Source organism: Castanea sativa, chromosome 7 (genome assembly GCF_040712315.1).
Source record: "Castanea sativa cultivar Marrone di Chiusa Pesio chromosome 7, ASM4071231v1".
NCBI lineage: Eukaryota > Viridiplantae > Streptophyta > Magnoliopsida > Fagales > Fagaceae > Castanea > Castanea sativa.
The window spans coordinates 449,392-458,742 of record NC_134019.1 but is presented as its reverse complement, the minus strand read 5'-3'; the positions used below and the strand labels follow the sequence as shown (position 1 = coordinate 458,742).

At 29.3% G+C, this 9,351-nt stretch overlaps 1 non-coding gene across 1 annotated transcript; it reads right to left on the bottom strand.

Annotated features, from left to right (window-relative positions):
- Positions 1-1,313: 1,313 nt before the first annotated feature.
- LOC142605426 (U6 spliceosomal RNA) lies at positions 1,314-1,419 on the bottom strand. The gene has a single exon (XR_012839048.1). It is a non-coding gene; the product is annotated as a U6 spliceosomal RNA (small nuclear RNA).
- Positions 1,420-9,351: the final 7,932 nt, after the last annotated feature.

The window sequence follows — 9,351 nt, the reverse complement described above, 5'->3', positions numbered from 1 at the left end:
TTGGGTTTAGCCCACTTGAGTTAGAGTTCATCCTTATGCCTTAGATAAATCCCATTAACATGTAAATTTTCAATTACCTATAAAATATATATAATTCAAAATTAGTCACAAATTAACATAAAAGTATGGCTAAATATATGCAAATATGGGAGCAATTTATTTAATATATTTCATGCATATCTGAAAGTAACAACTATCAAATCTGGGTTTGCTTTGATGATGTGATTTGGTTGTCTAGTTTGCTAATGGGTATACATAGATTTTTATTGTTCACATAATTGCAAATTTAAAAATAAAGTGAGTTGTTCACAATATATGTATATATAAATAAAGTGAGTTGTTCACAATAATTTGAACAATAATTTACAATATATCGTGGGGATTTACAATAATGATTAAATATAAACTTACAAGAATACGCAAGCAGTGCTTTCGTCGCATGTTGACGTCACTCATCAAAGCATGCTTTGTTGCATTGACAATTTTTCTGTCTAATATTTTTTTTAATATAGGAACGAATGTTGTGTACAGGCATCTAAGATTAACTTAAACACAAAACTTAAATAAACGCATGTAGGTGTTTTGGTTTATTCAACTCACCTCACATATTGCTTGCAATTCCTAATTGTTCTTTAGATTTATCACGTTATTTATCAACTATATATAATAGCAATTGCATGTTATAATGTCATCATCTACAACATTTACTATTTGTGCTTGAATATCATGGTATCGTCATTTGATGAATTTTAGAAATATTTTCTAAGATTGCTTTATCAATTTTTATTGTGTTTCACAAAAATAAAAACCCTAATAATTCAAAGAAATTCATTTCTAGGGATCATGCAAATAGAGCTTGCATATATAGGTTTACGACAGAAGAAAACCCAACATACAGATGAATGCTCCTTCATGTGAAATATTCATCTTCATTTTTTTTTTAACACCGTATCTTTCTATTCAATGACAAATTTTTTTACTAATTGAGCTAATAAATAGAACCCATACTTTCATATATAGTTTTTAAGTATGTGCATACTGATAATGATACATCAACAAGCCAAAAAGTATTTAATAAATAGACTCTATATGGGTCAAAGAAGTACAAATTCCATAAATCTAGAGAGAGATAGAGAAAATTAATTAAGTAATTAGCCGAATATTATATTACATAGCTTTTAATTTGTTATTTTAAAATTAAGTCAATCTCAGAACTAAAATAATATCTGAATGGTCTTGTTAATTTTTTTGTTTTTGAAAGACATCTGATAAAACGGTTGTTTATTAAGAATTTTTTCTTTTTTTGAGAAAGAAAAAATTTGGACTATTTCTAGATTTATGCGTGTCATCCTTGGGCAGGGGTCATCCTAATCTTCTCTTTATCGGACGTACCTGAAAGGAGATTTTTAATTGGCAAGTAGAAGCAGTACATCAAGACAACTGAGGACCTCTCCTCCATCCAAATCAATTACATTATTGCATTATTACTAATTTACTAACATTCTTAGCATACCGCGGCAGCCCATGTGCTAATTTGTTTGCCAACCCAATTATATATGACTAAGAGAACGGTCTTGTTATTGAGTGTCAAGGATATTATAGATTAATATTAAATATCAATTATAAGCTACAAATAACACCGATTGAAAGATTAAAATGAATAAAACGCTTAGAATTCAGTAATTCACTAGTCCGCAAACATGTGTTTGAATGTGTTCTCTTGAATTTGTATGGATTATTATTATTATTATTTTTGTTTATGGAACTGTATTCAGATAGATTGATAATAGTAATTATTATTATTACAAATTCACATCTCAAAGCCTCAAACTATGAACGCCTAATAATGCTAATTTCGCCATGTAATGCAACACTTTTTTTTTAATAAGGAAATAGTATCCCAATATTTTGTGAAACTGTTCTACTTTCTACCCATGCGATATTCCAAAAACCTACGGACTGATAGACGATATACAGTAGTGAACTGAACCAAGACCCTTTGGTTTTACATCACACCTTGAACTAATGAACCTACTGTGCATTATTAATCTAAGTTATCATACGTTCTTAAATTGTCTCAGTTCAATGGAATCATGATTATTTAATTGTATAAGAACAATCAGTTATGAAATATGTATTTTCTTAGATTACAAAGAATTTCATATCAATATAGGAAAACACCCCGATGCCCTAGTATTTAAATTATTGACTTAAATAAGTTATCATTGTCATTCTTGTTTATAATTACCAGGCAAAAATTATTCTTCATCTTCACCAATAGTGTTTTATTTATTTATTATTAGATTGTCTTTGAATTTATCCTGTTCCTTGTGATTCTGCCTTAGTATTTCGAGAATTATATTGTTACGATCTCTTACACTTAGGAGTGAGTAAGCAGATTTACTACAAATTGATATTCTTGACTATAAATCTCAATTTGATATGGTAGATTATTTTCTTGGGATAGTTCCCCCTAGGTTTTTACCTTGAAACTAGTTTGTTTCATTGGTTTAATTTCCTAGATCATCACATTTTGTGTTATTTAGATTTCTGCTGTGTATGTTGATTGTGATAAATGTTTAACCTATATTTGAATAATTAACCTCAGTAAGAGCATCCACAGCAGTGGAGCTAAAAATTTAGCAATTTAGCTCCACTAAAAGTTACTTTATTTATTTTACCTACACACATGCTGTAGCAGTGGATCTATTTTAGCTTTCAACACAATAAAATAATATAAACATCACAATAAAATAATATATCTAACACAATAAAATAATACATCTCACTACAATAAAAACACCACAATAAAAAAGTAATGTGAACACAAAATAAAAAATTAATTTTTTTTAGCTCTCATGAACAGTGCACATCTATCTATAGATGTGCACTGTAGCAATGAGCTAAAAAAATATAGATTTAGCTCCACTGCTGCATGCTTCTTTTTGGTGTTTTGGTGGAGCTAAAATAGCTATATAGCTATTTAGCTCCACTGTTGCAAGTGCTCTAACAACTTGGTTAATAAATTAGGTTAAATATTGTGTTTTTCCAAAGGTCTAAAAACTAATAGCTCTCGAAGCCTCAAAAACTAATCTTTATCAATGGTGTTATATCTAATGAATACGAAGAAATTAGTAGGTTGAGATGCTTCAAACTATATATGATAATGACTTTAGGACTTGAAAAGAAAGAAAGGAATGTCAAGGGTGACCAGTGTTACCTGGCTAAGGACCCTTCGACGGTTAAGTCAGTTTTCTCTTTAAAACATATAAATGGAAACTCTTGATTGTTAAAAACTTACCTTGGGTGGATGGGAATTGTCCCTTTTATAGAGAGTTAGAAATGAGTCTACTTATTAGGATCCACCACCATTGTAGGAGATGTAGGCGATTAATGGAGAAAGTGGGATTCGTGGAGCAGAATCTGGGGAGCTCCATCCACGTTTTAAGAGCAAAGCATTGTGGTCTGATTATATGGAACCCTTAGGAGAATTTATCTCAAAATCTCCTAAGTGTCAAACTGTCGTCCATCCACCTCCTCGTTGATGGAGGAATTTCCTCTAAAATTCGTTCTATACTTTTTTTTGAGAGAGTCGTTCTATACTTAATTATTGAGAATTTAAAAAAGGTCATTGCCCGGTTTCAAAATAAAACATAAGAAAAAGAAAAAGAGGTCATGAATCACGACCCATTATGGGCCCCCTAACTTCTCCATGCGTGTGGTCCAATCAAATGTTTCCAAGATATCTTCTTTCTTTTGAGAAAAAAAAAACCTAATAATCTATTCAATCAATATATATATATATATATATATATATATTTATATATATATATATATATATATATATATATAAAAAGAAGATTCAAAAAATTAGTTACAATTTCAAAAAATGTAAAAAATATCCCTAATTTTATTAGATAATTCTTATTCTTAAAAAATAAAAAATAGGATGAAAATTAAATTAAAAAAAAAAAACTACCAAAGAAACATTTTTTTCCTAAAAAGTAGCATACTCTCTATATAAACATATCTCACATATGTTTGATACATTTTTTTTCTTCTTAAAAACTAGTATACACTAAATCCAGTAGTTTACTCATTCAAATCTTAAATTTTAGTTTTATAAAAATCACTTTCTGTGTAACCTTACTAACAATAAATAAATTCAAACTGAAAAATTATATTAAACTAAAAAAAAAAAGCCTCATCACACGCGCTCCGCATGTGCGACCACATTATATATATAACCAAAGTTTAGAGATAATCCAATTAGATTCTACAATTAAAGTCTAATTTTGTGCCATGTGTCCTAAATTATTTATTTTGAGAGAGTTTTATTTCTTAATTTTAGAGTCAAACGTGAGATCACATTATAAATATTTATCCAAGTGAGTTATTAAGTACAAAAACTAAAGAGTCTAAAATTAATGAGCTGTAAAAAATAAGAAAAACGATATAAAAATTAAAAAAAAAAAACGGACAATTTACATTTTTTTACCTAATAATATTCTTACAAGATTTTTTAAAATGTTAACAAAATATAAGAACGACTATATATCAATGGTATTTAAATTATATATGCAAGAATTATACTATGTGTCTTAATGTATATCTTTTAAGTATATCCATACATATGTATAAGGTTACAAGCTAGTATATATATAAAAACAGAGATTTCATGTGGGAAAGTATGAGATTTTGTCAAGTGGCGCATTTTATGCAAAGAGAATTGAAATATTCTCAAGTACCACATAGTAGATAAGAAAAAACTAAATATTTACTTTTTGTTTTATTTGGTTTAATGTTTCAAAACTTTTATAATTAAAAAATAAATATTCTTTATATCCTTAGGTTCAATGTTTCAAGACTTTTCACCCCTCACATATACACACAAAACTTTTTACATTTTAATTCACTAATTTTACCTCTTGCACTTCTACCCTTTTATATATACCCATCCATAGCCCTTCATGCCATCTCATTTCAAATACACACAAATATAAAATTATGTAATTTACCTTCAATCTTTTGACAATACCTACTTAGCTATAACATTGTTGTTTCATTTAATCCTAACCCATATGATTTGGCTATAATAAGGGAAGGGAGGCCTGCATTTTTTATTAAGTGACAATGACAATTACGGTTTTGATGTTAAGGTCAGATATTGTGAGTTTGTGGGTTTTGTAAATGATATGATTGACTATGGATGTTTGAGATGCGTACTTTGTTTTAGAATCAAGAGAAATAAAAAGACACATTCTATATCATTTTTTTTTAAAGATTATATATTAACTTTTATTCTATAATATTCCTTTGAAGTTTTTTTTTTCTTTTTCTCATTACTTTAATTGAATAATTATAATGAATATGTGTATCCAATTATAATTGTTGTTTTTTTTTTTTTATGAACTCATTAGTAATAATGTTCTATAAAAATTATGTTATAATATAGATACAACATTTTCCAAAACCATATCCATGCATAGTACTGATAACTTATTAGTATAATATAATTAGGCATTCATTTCCTACTCATTTTTGGTCAAAAAGGAGATAATTTCTCTGGTACCAAGCTAAAATGGAGATCTGAAGTGTGTGTGCCGTATATTTTATACATAAATGGAGTCTACAATCCTCTTCTCTTTCCACCTATCCAATCTACCTTGTGATATTTATGGGAAATGCTAACGGATGTCTTAAGGGAAATGGTTAACAATCTATTTAAAGAAAGTTTTTATGAGAAAAGAAAAAAAACTATTAATGTTTTGACAGTTTTTTCTATTTCTCATAAAAGTGATGTAAAAAATTTTCTAAAATGGATTGTTAATCATTACTCTAAAGGCACTCGTTAGCATGACCCAAATATTTTATCAAAAGCTCAAAATTATGTTCCTTTATATGGTTACGACCAAAAACATTTTTTTAGCAGTGATCTCCCCAATATCTAAATTTCATGAAGTGAGCAAGCGTACAGATTCAGCAATGCCCCGCACTGTTTGACCAACATTGAACTCCATTGCCTTCACACTCTCAACCGTCATGATTTTGTCCATTAACCAAATAATATTAATTACACGTTCAAGCTTGCTTTATTTTCTTGTCAATTAGACTCAAATTGGTTCACGAGTTACTTGGTTTGTCCATTAATTAATTTGATTCTAGCTCCGTAGCTTGTGACATTACGTCTCTGCAATGTCACGAACCATCCACAATGCCACTATCTTTCCATCTTCCAATCAATTTGAACCTCCAAATCAGTAACAAGGACCTTGTTTTAAATCCATCAAGCCAATCATTTATCTTTGCTCGCAATTTTGGAATGGAGAGAGAGAGAGAGAGATGAGCTTAGAAATGAGTCTTTGTTTTTTGAATCTTAGATAATTTGAATCTTGGATGTGATTAATACATTAGCATGCGCCAACTAATTTAATTACAAAGCTTTGGTAGAGAATGAGTAAAAAGCATGGCCACCTAAAGCCCTCAAGTAGAAAAAGTCGTACAAAGTTTAACCAATATAGTTATTTCTTTCATTGTAATAGTATTAATTAAACTCAAATATTTATTACTAAATAAAATAAAATAATATTTTTTATCATATGAAAAACAGGAGAGATAGAGAAAAATGCTACGTCCACAACATTATTCACAACAAATTCTAAATGTGAGGTGAGTTCATACTAGAACTAGTAAGTTGTAACAACTTAACACCTAAGGTTTTTTGTGAAAAAATTGTGAATGTAGAATTTCTAAAAAAAAAAAGTAATACACAAAATTTCACAATACTTGAGTTGGTAAAATTTTACTAGTTTTAATTTAAGTTTACCACTAATATCAAATTTTTACTTGCTGCTATCAATTTATCATATCAGAGTTAACTAAGCTTCTTCTTTTTTTCTTTTTTCTTTTTTATGAAAAGGTAGCACAATTGCATTAAACAAAAGAAAAGCACGGAATCATCCTAGGAAAAGATATCAGAGTTATCTTTCCTCTTTAATGTTCCCCTCATTTCGGTGAAATTTACTTTTAGTGAGTCACCCATTTACTCTTCTATCTTGCTCCTTTTTTTTTTCCCCCTCTTCTTTTTCTTCTATTTTAATTTTTTAATCTAGATGATAAGTTGTTAGGTTTCTAATTTGAACCTATAATTAAAATGACTTTTTTGTCCATCAGTAATAACAAGTAACAATTTGTCAACTTAAAATTTATTGTAAAAGTATAGTAAAAATGTTGTTAATATATCATTTTTTTTAATCAAGAAAAAATGCTAAAGAATACTTTAAGTTTTTACTATATAAAACTTATAAATTGATATGATAATGAGTATGATTAATAGATTTTAATCACTTTATAAATATATATTTGAATTATCTTGTCTTAATTTATGACACATCAATTTGTAAGTTCAGTGTAATAAAATTTGTAATTTGGGTAGTACTTTTTTCTTTTTTCTTCGCTTGGACTTTAATTCACCTACTTTTCTTTTAATAATGATATGCACTCACTTACTTCTCTTGCTAAAAAATATTTAACAATTATTAAAATAACAAGTTATTAATGGTACGAGAAAAAATAAAATTAGTGATAAATTTAATTGAGAACCATTAAAAGCTTATTAAAATTTTACTGTCATAAAAAATATTGTAATAATTATTGTGTCAGTAGCACTGTTTAAAATCTAGAGACATATCACCGCGCACCCTTGGTACGATGGTAACTTCACAAGTATAAATGTTAGTGGGGTGTGGAGACAAGAGCCAAAATTCAAGTCTCTAGGAGATAGTTTACACATATATACACTTAAATTATGCTATAGTAGAAATTCTATATCGTGTATATATATATATATATATAAATCTAAATACACAGAATTTCATAAAAATGATTGTCAAATCGGACGGTTCTTAAAAAATAATATCCGTTCAATTTATAAGCTCATACAGGTACATTCTTTGAAGTCCAAGCTCAGTGAGCCACTCGAAACAAATCCAACAACAACAGCAACGTCTACATCAGCAGCAGCAAAGGCAAGTATCTCCAAAATCATTCCACCTATTTCTATTTCTTTCATCACTCACACTCGCACACATCAACACTTATGACCACGGGCCATAATCCCCCAAACACGACATATTCGCTCAGCTCATTGTCAATAATAATTAAGGTTATGGTCATATATGTTACAATAGTACTATTGATGCAAAGTGAGATAAGACTACAGATCTGACCACCAAAGCACTTACCATACCAATCATATTTGACGATTAGCAAATATTCCTTCCTCCCAAAGCAACCTTAATTGTTTCTCAATCATATATGAAACTTAATTGCCTATATATTCTTCCTTCCATTTCCAATTCCAATTCTATTCAGTTAGTTGGTATGCATGTCACATGTAATGATAGGTTCTTATTAACAAATGAACAAACTGCAATGAAATATATAATACCCATAATCCCCTTCCAAGGAAAAACTATATTAATGCAATGGACAATGATGCATGTTACAAATGAACCCATGATACCCTGGAAAAAATATTTTGGTCCCCTCTTTCCCGTGTGCCCCAAGAATAATAAGAAAAAACCTTTTGAACAAAACAAAAAATACCAACAAATCCAATCTAAGCAAACCTAATAGCCCCAAGAATAACAATAATAACCTTAGACAAACCAAAATTAACCATAAAATCGGTCTAAAGACTCAACAAAAAATACACACAAAACAATCATAAATCTCAAGTCCCAATTTGTGCCCATTTAACTCTGTCTTGCTCTCTTTCCCATCTTTCTTGTTCACTATAGTTTAAAGCTTGCTTCCATTTTCTCTACCCTGTCAAACCAGCAATGCTTCAGCAGGAGTGCTTTTTCTATTACATTCGATCCTCCCCTACAAATCTTCATAAATTTGCTTCAATTGCTCCATTGCAACTCCTAAGGAGTTCAGAATTTCTTTCATGTTGCGAACTAACATGCAGCTTTGATCTAGTCCGTCCGGTTGGCTTCCGCTTCTTTTCCTCTCTGGTCTAGTCTCATCAACTCTCCACAGTCAAATTGACTGAGGTATGGTCTTAGGACTCTCTTCTCTGATCTCTCTCTCTATGATATTCAGATTCTCTCTCTCTTCCCTGACATGTCAACTTCTCTCTCTACGACTCCACCTTTGATTTTTTTGAGCGTAGTGATAATTATCTACTACTCTGCCTTTCTCTTTTCATTTTATTAATTCTTGGCACAATAGAACTATAAAATATTAAAATAATAAAATAGTATCTTATTATCTTTGGCGCAAAAAAATTATAAGATTATTTTTCTTTCTTGTTTATGTTTTTTGGCCTCCCTATTTTAAAATCCT